The 14,530-nt window shown below is 32.1% G+C and overlaps 1 protein-coding gene across 3 annotated transcripts in view; it reads right to left on the bottom strand.

Moving 5' to 3' along the window:
* LOC123711147 overlaps window positions 1-12,974 on the bottom strand; it is a 100,855-nt gene extending 87,881 nt beyond the window's left edge. For 2 of the 3 annotated variants that reach the window (XM_045663576.1, XM_045663575.1), the window contains exon 1: window positions 12,861-12,962. The gene's annotated coding sequence lies outside the window, so the exon portion shown is untranslated. Of the gene's footprint in view, window positions 1-12,860 lie in introns of all 3 variants that reach the window. The other variant, XM_045663574.1, reaches the window with a different exon arrangement.
* Between the last annotated feature and the right edge of the window lie 1,556 nt (window positions 12,975-14,530).

Genomic DNA, 14,530 nt, shown 5'->3' with positions numbered 1-14,530 from the left:
GACTCGGCAAGACTCTTTTGCTAAACGTTTTGGCATTTTTCGCTGTAGTCGATGTCTAAGTTTATCTATACAGCAAATAACTAGCTGGTATATATATATAATTTTTCAGTACATGTTTTCGTAATTAAACTCGTAAACGACTGGACAGATTTTGTGTGTTCAAGTGGAGTCGAGAATGATTTACATTATTACATTTTATTATGTAAGACGTTTGTACAGGACAACGTCTGTCGGAACCGGTAGTTTATTATAATTATATAGTTGCAACACACAAATACTGTATTTGCAAAATAAGTTTTTGTAAACGACTTTAAAAACTAACTTGTACTGTAAATCAGAACCTTAGCAGTCAGTTAGATTTTTTATAGTAATATCATTCGCACTAAAACATTCCTTTATCCATTCCGGGATAATCAATTACCGCAGACACTTTAATTACTCTGTAATGAGTAACGGCCTCATTAGGTCCCTCAATTAGAAAATAATCCGTGGTTACGAATTCTTTACTTGGAATTCTGCAATTAAAAGCAAAATTGACAGGTGAAAAGGAATTACGCATGATTTTAAGTCTAAACACGTCGAAGGTTTTATGGCAGCTAAGTTTTTTCGCAGCTAACAGCAAACACTAAAATGATTTAATCAAAGAAAATTGTGTTAAAAATTAAATGTCAATATTTACATTAATTATTTATATATTAAGTATACGTTAGAATATAACTAATATATATGACAATTACGGTGAATATAAAATGTAAAAAAAATTATACATCCAATATAAACATAGGAAGGTTTATTTTAGTTTTTATTTAGTAAAAACCTTAGAATACTTATTCGCCCAATACGGATAAGATACCCGAAAGGTACTTAACAACGCTTTTTACTAATAACTATACTTGATTACTAACTGACTCGGCAAACATTGTCTTGCTATGTAAATAATAATTCTAGAGAATTTCTAGTGTATAAAAAAATAATTAGTGATAGAAGAGTGAAAATTTAGGGTTTTATGTATTTTAATTATAAAAATTCTCGAAAAAATAAAATCTTTTTTTTGGGTGGACCCCTTATTACTTAGGGGTTTTTTTTAAACTTGATTTTACTCCATTAATGTTTGTCCATGATTTAAATTTATAAAAGTAAATACTTGAAGTCCTGAGTTATATGCACCACCATTAACTAGGGCTGGTTTTAGCGCAATTTCGCATCTCACTTCATTTAGCGCAATTGTGTCGGCTTTGTCGACAGCGTAAAAATTATTATCAATTTCATTATACTGTATTCAAAAATATAATATAAATCTATGACGCTACAACCTTTTTAGGTCTGGGCCTCAGATTTATTGTATATGTTTCATTGTTAATCATTTGTCAATCTAATGGTCAAGTAGGTGATCAGACCTATGTGCCTGACGCAAGCCGTCGACTTCTTGGGTCTAAGGCAAGCCGGTTTCCTCCCGATGCTTTTCTTCACCGTTCGAGCGCATGTTAAATGCGCACATAGTAAGAAAGTCTATTGATGCACGGCTCGGGATCGAATCTACGACCTCAGGGATGAGAGTCGCATGCTGAAGCCACCAGGCCAACACTGCTCAACTGTATTTATCCGCGATTCGTATTAAAAAGTCTTCTTCTACATTATCAACAGTTTGATATATCATACATCTATATATAAAATATTCTATAGGGAGGGATATTTCCTATATACATATATAGCTTCAAGATCAATTATAAAAATCAATCATAATTTAAAAATATCAATGGAGCACAAATTCGTTTATTAATTTGATGATAAAAAAACTAGTGGGTGTGTGAGATTGATGTATCGAAACTTGATGGATGAGACGGTGTGATCTCATTCGGCCTTTGCTATTGTTTTTTACCTCTAGGGCTGGTCACGGACGTGCTTTATTCTTCCCAGGAAAACAATTATTTCTAAAGCAATTTATAATTATATTGCTGAAGAACAATATTGATTTGTTCGTTCCTAAGTAAGCAACACAACATGAAGAACTATCGGAAATAGCAACAAAACCTAAATAGTGAAATGGCTATTGCTATTGGATAATTAACAAAAGAGAGGACGCCCACCAGAAACATGGGCAATTGGTAGAAAAGGGATTGCGTGGTAATATCGAAATGGAAAGGAAAATGGTGACGAGTTAATACAAAAATTTGGAGAAGGACTTCACTCGTCGGAGGTATATAATGTAATCCTTAATTAAGTAGTACACGAATATAGGCTATTTTAATTTATTATTGAATTGGAGTTCTGTTTTTTTGTGTTGTGAATTCTATTTATCTACTACTAAAATAGTAGCAGTGAAATAACAGTTTGTATAAGGGATTAACACATAGAGACCTATCAATTAAAATCTCAGCTTTCCACTTAAAAACTAATAAAGCTAAGAATGTTGTATAAAAAGTAATTTCCTTTTTGCGAGGCGACGTCAGATGATAGATGTCGGGTTCAATACATCATACATTCTGGTTATTTATGTTCAGCCTAGCTGCAGAACAGGGACGGACTTGGAAATACTTGGAAGATAAACAGGGCTTGACATGGCGCGACGCATAGTGGTCTATTAGGTACCATTATTTTTAGTGTGTGCAAAATTACAGTGTTGTTACATTCACAATACTACATACACTATCCTTATGGTAATAAAATAATATAGAAATTAAATACACAATAAGATATATTATTAAATACATAGGATACACAATATCGCTACTGTATCCTCTGCGTTATAAATATAAAACACATATAATGATGTCAATGGCGCCGGAGCATTCTTGGTGTTATTGTTGTCTGGAAGAACGATAAGAATAATTTTATATTGGTCATATTAACATTATCTATGATCATTTAAACTGTGACAGCTTCTGTTCGTGGACATGTCTCCGTCTTCTTAATAAAGATGTTAGTTTAATAAACATAAAACTTATTGATTCAAAAAGTCTCGGTCATAGAATTATAAGCCTCAGAGTAATTGTGAAGCCGCCTCTGTGTACTAGACTTAGAAAGGACTACATTCTTCATGTCAACTCTATGAAAAATAAACTTGTTAGGTTGAATAAAGTGCATTTTCTCCGCGTCATAAAAGTATTGTGACTTTTTAAGGAAAGATATATTTAGATGATTTTAGTCTGTGCTTGACACTTGACAAATGAATGTGGAATCTGTGGTTTTGATTTTTTTAAATCATTTGTGCATTGAAGTGCAAATATGAATGTCGTTAATGTTATATGCCTTGATGACAAACATTGTGACAACAGAATTTTAATTGAATCTTTAAATAAATAAATTATTTATTGAACGACTTTATATTCTAGTACATACAATTCTCAACGTTGTCAAAATTTTGAAAATGCATCAAAAATACTTATTAGTTGGATTTAATTCTTCTATTGTCTTTTATTCGTAAAAGGTAGACGACTCACTTGCGAGCGTACCAGCAGTGTGAGGCAAGGAATTATATTGCCTTCCTTAACAATAGAAAAGTGCACCAATTTTTAAAAGGCCGACAATGTCTTCTTGTAGTGTGAGGTGCCGCCCTATTAAGAATTGGCTCCTGCTCTATAAAAATACACCGTAATAAGACAACCGTATCGACAATCGAGTGTCCAAATGATCGTGTCACTCATAAAAAAGCTATTTCTATAAAGCAAAATTCATACATTTTACGCAAACTTAAATACTTTGTCAAACTTGTCAAAGCTATAATGCAGTCAGTACTTTATCGTAATTAAGATACAGTAAAAACCTTTGTTCGAAATTTAAAATTATCTCCAAGTTTCAAAGAGCAGAAAGCAATTTAGTTCTTTTGTTTTAAATCGAGGTCACACGTCGATTATAACTGGTATAATAACGGGTTGACAAAATTAGTGCAACGGTCAGCGATTGGCCAAGGTTAGCGGACTTAGTGAAAGACTTTCGACTCGTGCGCAATACTTGTAACATTTTTTACATATCTGTTAAGAAATTGCCAGCAACGGACTCGCGAGCCTTCTGACATTGAGTGTCAATCGGCGGTATCATCTAACATCAGGTGAGTCTCCTGTTCTATAAAGAGAAGCAATGTTCTTGGCGTAATCTAATTTGATTATTAAAAGAGGATATGTAATGTGTCTGTCATTGTAACTTACGAAGGAATGATTTGCTTTTAACAAATGGAACTTTGCGGTAATTCATTACTTAATATATATAAGTTACTCGACTCCTAAACTATTTAACCAATTTGCACACAGTGTGCAGTTTGATCACACTTAAAAGATAGGATAGCTTCATATATAGCATTCTACTGTACGTGTATATGTTACTGAACTCCTCTTAAACGGCTAGACGGATTTGAATGTTTCCTTTTGTTTGGGTTTGGTTGGAGCCCAGGATGGTTTAGATTCACAAATAATATAATACTTTCATATTTTGTTTAATATCCTAATCGCTTGAAATATCATGCAGGACAACGTCTGTTAGGTCCGCTAGTTTAATAATAAAATCCTATAGTTTTGTCACACAGGAATTTTTGAAATAGAAACATTATATTGATAGTTTTTGTTATCAGTTAATATCTTAAATTATGTATTTATCATGACTATATAGTTCTAAGCGTCAAGACTATGTTACTCATAATATATAGAACGCAATTTTTGTTTATCTTATCGAATAACTAGAAATTGTGTCAATTGATAAGTGATAACCCAAAAATTAATCTCTTGTGAAAGTGTGTTCCACTTGACCGCCATTTTATTGCATAATGCAATCAAAAATATAACACAAGTTAAATTTGATTTGTTATCAAACTATGTTATTAACTTTGTTTTTGTTCCCTTTGAACTCCTGGTTCAAGTGCACAGGTGCACCTTAAAGATTTAAATTTAAAAGAGCACAGGTGTTTGCTCGCTCAACGAATAGGTATCGCAATACAGCGAGGAAATGCTGTCAGCCTTAAAGGTAACTACAACTAAGCCTACACTGCCTATGTATATTTATGATTTTTAATAAAAAATCGATATTCAATCTTGTGTTTTAATCAATCTTGTCAACTAATTAGAAAGAAATAGCAGTAATAATAACAAATATGTTAAAATAACTATTTACCTATGAATAAACGTAACAGCACATTAATTAAAAAATCTATTTTAATATAATAGACTGTTTCTTAGATTCAAGAAACCAATAATACACTTACGAAATATAGTTCAAGTGTCTGGAATAGATAGTGTATTCTCCAGATAAACCTTTTGTGAAGTCTGTTAATAAAATAATGTTTAAAACGCAATAGTTCTAATGAGCAGTGTTGGCCTAGTGGCTTCAACGTGCGACTCTCATTCTCAAGGTCGTAGATTCGATCCTCGGCTTTGTACCAATGTAATGGAATTGGAAGTGCGCATTTAACATTCGCACGAACGGTGAAGGAGGAAACCGGCTTTTCTTAAACCAAAAAGAAGTTGACGGCGTGTGTTAGGCACAGGAGACTGATCACATTTTTAGATTGACAATTAATTTTGAACAGATACAAAAATCTGAGGCCCAGACCTAAAATGGTTGTAGCACCACAAAAAACTTTTTTTTTGTTAATTTTCCATTATTTTGTCCACTGTTACATAAAAAAAGAAAAATTAACGCGCAGATTTGAATAGATCAAAGCGTGACGAAGCTACGCAGGCGGTGTTTCTTAATGCAAAAATTATCAATTAGGATATTGGAATCCATTAGCAAATCGTGACTAACTTCAGCTCATCTCCGTTACCTTAACGTGAATATACGCGTCATTGGTATTTTTTCCGTAATTGTTTAGATCATTATAATTTTAAGAGCTTCCTTATTATTAACCATTTAGGTTAGTAGGAAACAAACTCGGGAAAATGAAAAATAAAGTCAAAGCTACTACTAAACAGAATACAATATTTTTTAATCAAAACCCCAATTAATAGGTAACTAATCAACAATAATATTATAAAGAGAATGCGTGTGTGGGTGTGTATTTGTGTGTGAGTGTAACTGAAGAATTTGTTCAAATCGGCTCGATATACATAATGTAAATGTCTTTATATACTTTATTGTGTTCTAAAGATATATTTTTGTTGATTTCAAAATACATAATAATATTTAAATCGATTATACCGAGGTTTATTTTAGGCATATTATATTTTTTTACTTCATTTGTTAATTTATAAAGAAATCAAGAGTGTGTGTTCTTTTATATCGATATATTTCTTTATACAAATAAATAAAAAAATCCGTGGCGCTACAGCCTTTTTAGGTCTGGGCCTCAGATTTAAGTATCTGTTTCATGATCATTACTCATTCTAATAGACAAGGCGATCAGCCTCCTGTGCCTTACACATGCCGTCGACTTTTTGTCGTCCGTCATTATATCCACACATTGAAAGAAAGCCCATTGATGCACTGCCGGGGATCGAACCTACAATCTCAGCGATGAGAATCGCACGCTGAAGGCACAAGGCCAACATTAAACGTAGATGTAATGTTCATTTATAATATAAGCAAATAGCTGTATGTAAATCCCTCAAATTAATTTCAAACAAGTTCATTGTGCGCGATTATTTAAAGTGTACAATCTTTTCCAATTGAATTATTAAGATATTGATAAAAATATAATACTTACTTACTCATAGAATGATTTGAAAATCTAGATGACTAAATTAAACATTGGAACTTAAATAAATACCTAATTAAATATATCCTGGAAGTTATTTATTGTACGCGTTTCCCACAATTCTTCGAACACAGAATTAGTCACAATTATTGTAATATTTGCGTTTAGTTTACCACAGATTCACACGTCAGATTTCGAAAGAACCTTTCTGAGTAATTTTTATGTGATTGGTGAAGTCACAACTGACTGAGAGAACCTATCAGCTTAACTCCGTCTGTATCTTCTTTAAAATCTACTGTACAAGCCATACCCGTTCACATCGTATCCCTAACTTTCGCACTACTGAAATTATCATGATACATGTGTTTCATGTGGCCTTTTTCATTGTCTACATAGTATAATTTCTTTGTTTTATTTCATTCTTTGTCTTAGTATATCTTATATAATTTGGCGCTTTCTATTTTTTTCTCATTGCGCTGGTTGACTGGAAGGGATAGCTCGAAAGCGATAAGGCCGCCCGTTGATTTTATTATTTTAATTTTACTGTTATGCAAAATAGCTTAAATAAATATAGAGGTTAGGTGTATGTATGTTTCTGTTTTATTAAAAAAAACAACTTGATCCAAAGCCTAAACCGTTTCGCTGGAAACCGAACCTACTAGATATACGCCGTGAACAACAAGCCATGTTTTTTTACATATTCAATGATTTGATGTATGTTAAATTTTAAATATATTAAGCGGCCTGTATCAGGTATTATATACTGGGAAATAAATATATAATATGTTTAAAGAAAACACTTTTTAACGGATTGAAGCTATGTATTATTATAAACTTATAATCAAAATCAAAAGTTTTTATTTCAAATAGGCCTTTGCAGGCTCTTATGAAACGTCTAGCTGCACGGTTCCTAAAAGTGGGTCTCATGGAGAAGAACCGGCAAGAAACTCCATGGACACTCTTTAATAATTTTAACCATCACCATTTTAACATTTTTGTCACTGTGACCACGCACGCTGTAAAGCACTCGAAACGTCGGGAAATTACGTAAAATAGTCATGAGTTTATAATATTACATAGCTTTAATCCGTTAAAAAAGGGTTTTATTTAAATGTGTAAAAGTTATGTTAATAAAAGACAATACTATATAATGTGTTACTAGACAAGGCGATCAGCCTCCTGTGAAACATTTTAATTCTAAACTTTTCTAAAACAGTCCAAATGCCTTCCCAACAACATTGAGTCTTTTTATCGTAAGTATATTATAAAATAGTAATAATGTTTTTATCGCAAAATAACTACCAAGTCGATATCATCATTATTCTTCCAAAAAGTTTCAAACAACTGAACGAAAATTTCCACAATAAAAAGGAAAGCATAATCTAACCTTGATCTAATTGTTTGATTATAAATTGGGCACGCATAATCTTCTGATTAGCCGTTTTATTTCTATAGGTCAATGTTGTATTTGAAAGTATTAAGCATATTTTGCAATACTATTTTGGCTATTTATTAGTCCACTTACTATATATAGTACATATATATTCATACATGTGTTCACTTAGTATAGCAATCTCTTATGGAATGAAATGATCGCAATTAACAAATCCCCATGGAGGTTTCACGTTACCTTCTCAAGGAGTAAAAGTTTCTGATAAAATCGAAAATTCTGGAATTATTTTATTTTTTGTGTCATGTATGTTTACCATAATTGTCATATATTAATAAATAAAGTAGGCATGACATTCCGTCAAAAAGCTCAAGTTCTCTCAATGACTGGCAACGCATCAAACACTGTTCGCGATAAATCGGTGTCAGTCAAAAAGGATGACAATTGTCAATTTGACTTTGGCACACGAACCGGAGATGGTAGGCGGTGCCCCGGCATAATGGCGCAAGGGAGTTAAATTTTAACCGTTGTCGCAATATAATATTCAATATATGTTACTTGCCTTCTATGCCACGCTCTCCTGACCCTTTACTTTACTATATAAAAAAATACAATTTCCTTTCCGTCAAACTATTTGTTTCAGAAATTGCTATTGATTAATGAGAACGGTTAAGATAATAGGACTAATAAATTATGGTTGTATGCCAATTGATTTAAATTTCTAATCTAATTTTATTTATGGAATAATTGCTAAGCGCTGTATTAACTTAAATATTAAGTTAAGTTTATTTGAGTAAAAAGCGATAATATTTATTTTATTAAATTTAGATATACCAATAAATATACAGTACAAGTAATAGAATAACTAATAACGGTCGTTATAGAAGTGTGTGTTGAAGATTCTCTTAAACAAAAAAAATATTCACATCATTTATGACAACACGATATTCCACTTACTTTTTAGTTAAAAATAAACTGAATCGTCTGAAAAATCCATAAAGTTTACTATTAATTACCCAAGTACCGAGGTAATTAAGTGAGTTCTCGATTAAAAAAGTGAAACTTATTCGAGGGCATTAAGAAATTATTGCTCTATAAAGCAATTGCAGCTCTGCGTAGTAAAAAATAGTGAATTTATAGATATCGCAACACTGGCATCTTTCAAGAGGGCTCCTACCACAGTACATAGAAGGTAGCGTTTATAATAATTATAATAATAATTTTACAATTCGTTACTGGAAATAAGAAATATTGTAAATGTTTATTTATTTATTAACACTTCGTTACGTTACAATATAAAAATTGAACATAATTAAATGAAAAGGAGGGCAACTGGCGGCCTTATCGCTTTAGAGCGATCTCTTCCAGGCAACCACTGTACAAAAAGTACAAAAATACATATTACATATAGTTATAAAGAAGAAATTAAAACAGGAACAAATATAAATGTTATTATAAGATAGAGTATAAACATGTGATTAGACAGTTTTAGTTAGAAAAAAACAATTAACATTGTTAAGATGTCACTGGTACCAATCAAGATTCTGGCTACTGTAAGTATTGATTACCTATTTATCGTATAGTTTCCGGACAAATGAACCATACATATTGTTTTTAGTTTTTTCCGGTAAAAGTATGTACGCGAACTTTCATGACCTTTCCAGGTTGCCAACACATTCATGACCACCGTTTTTTTATAGAACAAGTAACCGGGCAGGAAGCTCACCTGATGTTAGTTTAATGACATTTTGCGTAATTTATGAATTATTCAAATATGTCCGACGTCCTGGTGGACAGTAAACTGTGTCCAGTTTGTGTTTCCACCTCATCAACTTCTTTACTATTAAGTATTGAAGAATATGTATACAATACATAAAAAAATAAAATAATGGCCGTCCACGGACACTTAATGTCAGAGGGCTCGCGAGTGTGTTTTTAGTATTTTAAGAATTGGTACGCTCCTTTCTTTAAGGAGTCCGTAGACTGTAGTCCAGGTATACAATGTTGCACAATTATTGCAATGGCATGCAACAATGAACCAGTTAATAGTCGTAATCCAAAATCGTCTTGATAACAAAAGTCGAAGAACACCTTATAAAAGAGCAATTTAAGGTTTAATTTGCCAAAAGGTTAAAAATATCCGATATATATTTTATTACATAGGCAAGTAGTGCAAAAATACATGTTAAACACAGTTATTAAGACAAAAACTAAACAGGAACAACAATAAAAAAAAACTAAACTAAAAAGATGATACATTAAAAACAGAAAGTAAAAAGTAATAAGATATATATAGTATATAGTATATGAACATGCACATACTATAAAGCATTTTAAAAGAAGAATAATAATATTAGTTCACGACAACCCTTGGTCTTAGCCTCAGACTTCTGTATCTTTATATATTTCAGCCTTTATTACCTGACGAACACCGTCAACTTTTGTTGTGGGTCAAAATATTTTTTATTGTTAGCGTAAATTATATGTTTCAGGAAGAAATCACTAGAAGATTAACTCATACATAGTAAGTACATTTTTAAGACATATAATAAAATTCGACCGAGTCGTGGGGATGCTCACGATGGTCAGAAAAACTGGTTTGAGGCATATCAGTTTCCTAACATTATTTTCCTTCACCAAGTGTTACTGCCCAACCGTGATTCCAATCTACGACCTTAGGTTTAAAGTAGCATGTTAAAGCCAACACTGCTCTAGGGAAGTATCTACATGGCAGTAAAATACTTGCTTCCAATTCTATGGTGATCTAATTAAAATCGATACTAAAAGCCGAATAACTCTGGGTACTAATTTTCTTAAAATTGTGTTCTCACGAATTAAAAGTAAGTAGAGAAACGGTCATAAGCCATTAATAACGATAAAAACCCAAATAAACAAGCAAACAAGTTTCTATAAAGAGCAAAAGCAAGTTACCATAAACGAATCGAAGTTAGCATACCCTTAATGATTCTGATGAATACTTAAAACATTCCACGTGGCTTAGTCAATAGAACTTTTAATATATATAATTAATAGACTTATTATCTCAAATCACAAAATAAATACATTTGATGGTGTTACTAGGTTGCGTTAAGAATTTCGTAAAATTGATGTTAGTGAAAGTGACAATTCGCACTTTTCTTTAAACATTCTAAGTTGCAATGTGTTTGATCAACGGGTGTATTATGTAGATTGTCTTAAAAAAATTTAGCATCACAAGTTTAAACGAAGACGCGATATTAAAAAACGCGACTCGTAGCAATTACGGATGGTATTTTAAAAATAGAAACCAAATTTTATTTAAGATATTGAGTTAATTAGCAATGATTATTTTCGGGTTTTCAATAAGAGAGATATTTTGCAATGAGAAAAGATACTAAAATGACACATTTTGGCCAGGCATTCATCAACAACATTTTGTATGTTTTTAAAAAAAGTTTGTATAAATAATATGCTGTCAAGTAATAACCTTAACAATTTGCTAGGTTTAGATTGTGTTTTATAATAAAAACTACGTATTATATAAATAACGGATCTGGATAACACAAGTTTCTTAAATTATAAACAAATACAAGAAGTGAGTTTAGTTTTTTTTTAAATATATAATTTTAACCACCTGCAATCAGCCTCTTGGCTTTTATTAGATTTTATGAAATGATAGAAATTAGGGAACGCGAATGCAATATTTTTTTGTGTTCCATGTATATAGTAATTAACATCGAAATTTCACCATAATTAAATTCGAAATAAATGATACATAGTTTTACGGTATCAAAATGTCCGATTTCCTTTAAAAATAGTGTGTGAAACTGATTCGCCCAAAACCAGAATTATAGGGGTCACGAGAACTGATACAAACTAACTAACAACTAACATTAATAAAACTAATGCAAAAGATGTGATTCACGCCAAATGGCGCACACTAGACGCAAATATGAGTTGAGATCGAGTTCCTCGAAATATCTGAACTGCTGAACCGATTTCGAAAGTAATTCTATGAGTGGAAAGGATGTCTGAGGAACTAATATATATTTCTAATACAGGCAAAATCGCGGCAATAGTTACCGCACAATATATATAAATAAAATATTATAAGTACTAAGAAGATAAACTAAAACGAAAAAAATCTAAAATCTACGAGGTAGGTATTAAGACCTAAGATCTAATACAGGCGAGGGTTCACAGTATAGATTTTCACTCGTTACTAAAGGTACAATTATAATAAAAACATGGACTTTTTTGTCAAGCCAAGGCGTGCCTTACCCAGACTGACTCTTCAAATCTCATCAAGAAGTGACAGAGATGCAGACAACGCCTAATTCACATCACAATAAACCATCATCATTCATCATTCATTTTTAGTTTTTACCACCGGTTCAGATACCCATATTTGTAACACGAGTTGTGCAGTCTATAAATTCTAGGCTTTAGACTTTATAGTCTGTAGAATGTCAACTGTCAGATGTGGCACAAAACAGACAAAACTAATAAGATATTTGAAGATAACTAGAATCAAAATTTAGATAAATTAGAGTGTCAATACAAAAATTCCCACACACTTTTAGTTTTTATGCGTTCAATATTTTTACGCTGCACTAAGTGCATTTGTTACCAGTCCTTAAGGCAAGTTGGTCAGACAGCAGATATTTTTCTAAAGCTCTGATCTTAATCATTTAATTTACCTTGTAATTAAAACCAACATGTAACTTGAAGCGAATTAATTCGACCGTTGAAAAATAAAACGTTAAATCTGAACCTTGTATGAGCGTCACTTGCATTAAGTTATAAAAGTAAAACAACTTTTAAGTTATACAGTAACCTGATATGAATAAAAACGTGTTTATAACTTACCGAATAAGATTAAAACACACACACACAACAAAAAACACAGTTAACTTGTTTGTAACACTAATACAGTTAGAAAGTTTTGGTGGACGGCACGTGCGTTCATTGCCAGCGTCGGTTTGCAACTGAAGTGTAGTCAGGGCAAGCTAGTTATCTGACCTTCGAGTAATAAAATGCTAGTTTGCAATACCGGTCCGCTTTGGGCAAAAGTGGTTCTACTTTTTCTTGGCGTTTTCAAACAATCGCAAATTCAAATTGCTATTAAATAACGATTTGGTTATGTAAAAATGTTATGACGGTCATGTAATGGTATTGTTGTGGTCTTACCTGAAACATTTTATGTCTCTAGTTGCGGCTTCACCATGAACAGGACAAAACAATCCAGAAGTTTGTTTTGTATTTCAGTTATTTTAAAGTTGTTTTAAATATTAGAGAATACAATTCGTAGACTTAGTCTGAGTAAGTACCGGGAAGTACGTATTTATATTTGTTAGTTATTTATGTCTTTTATTTACGCGGGCATATTTATATTAAAATAAGTTTACTTTTTCACTATATTAGAAATGTAAATTTGGAATTTCACTCAACGTTAAGCGTTCTTTAACCCCGGCTTTTAAGCTTCATGACGAAGAGTTGAGCCTCTGGACCAGGCTGACTGAACGAAAGACTTGAAAACAATTTTATATAGAGTCGTTACAAATCGAAAAACAAATTTGTTCTTTTAAATTCTAATATCTATACTTAATATTATGAAAAGGTAAGATTTCTATTATTGTACCTTGCGTAACAAAGGCTAAATTATTAATAATGCAAAGTTATTAAAAAAATTAAATGCAGTCTGCCAGACAGGATACTTAACAATGAATGTACCATAGATAATTATATTCTACATATACAATTGCACGACATTTTTGCTTCTCTGTCATAGCTATAACACCATACTTATTATAACAACGGAAAGGTTTGATGAAATATCGAAAACCGTTCGACGTACATAGTGGAAATTTGGATATATACCTACCTAGTTTGTCCGTTAAGAATTCTGCGACAGGTCCAAATTCTAGAAGTCAGAACTCTCGAAAGTCTAGAGTTCATCTGTTAAAAATATAACAAGAGTATTGTGACAGTACTGAACGGTCAAGCTACCGCTGAGTATGAGTCTCATGTGGATTTTGAACAGAAGCCATAATTTGCGACTAGTTACCTACTGAATTTAGCCCTAAAGCCAGTTTATAACATGAAGTAGGAGTTTGAAAGATACCCTTTAAATCTTAAAATTTGTCAGTTGAGTGTAGGTAATATGAGTTATGATACTGTATGATGGCATTTATCATCAAACTACTTTAACATCCTTAGTACACGGACGAAGGTTCGGGAAACAAGGATACTTTTACATGTTATAAAGGGTAATCATCCGTGTTTATAATAGGACGCTAAACAATATGCACCTTTTGTACGTATATCACCTAAATTCAACACCAATTACAGAGGGAACAGTTTATGATAAGGGTGGCGGGTACGTTTAACAATTTAACTGTTGATCTGTTCGCCTCAAGTATGGTGTCGGCAAGGAGAGCTCCGATATATCAGTTCTTCAATGGAATAAATAATGTTTAACTTTTTACAGTTACAACTACCCTGAGCGTTTCTCAACTAATTTTTAGTTAGTTTGCTTT

Source organism: Pieris brassicae, chromosome 6 (assembly GCF_905147105.1).
Source record: "Pieris brassicae chromosome 6, ilPieBrab1.1, whole genome shotgun sequence".
Lineage (NCBI taxonomy): Eukaryota > Metazoa > Arthropoda > Insecta > Lepidoptera > Pieridae > Pieris > Pieris brassicae.
This window is presented reverse-complemented; position numbering and strand designations above follow the sequence as displayed.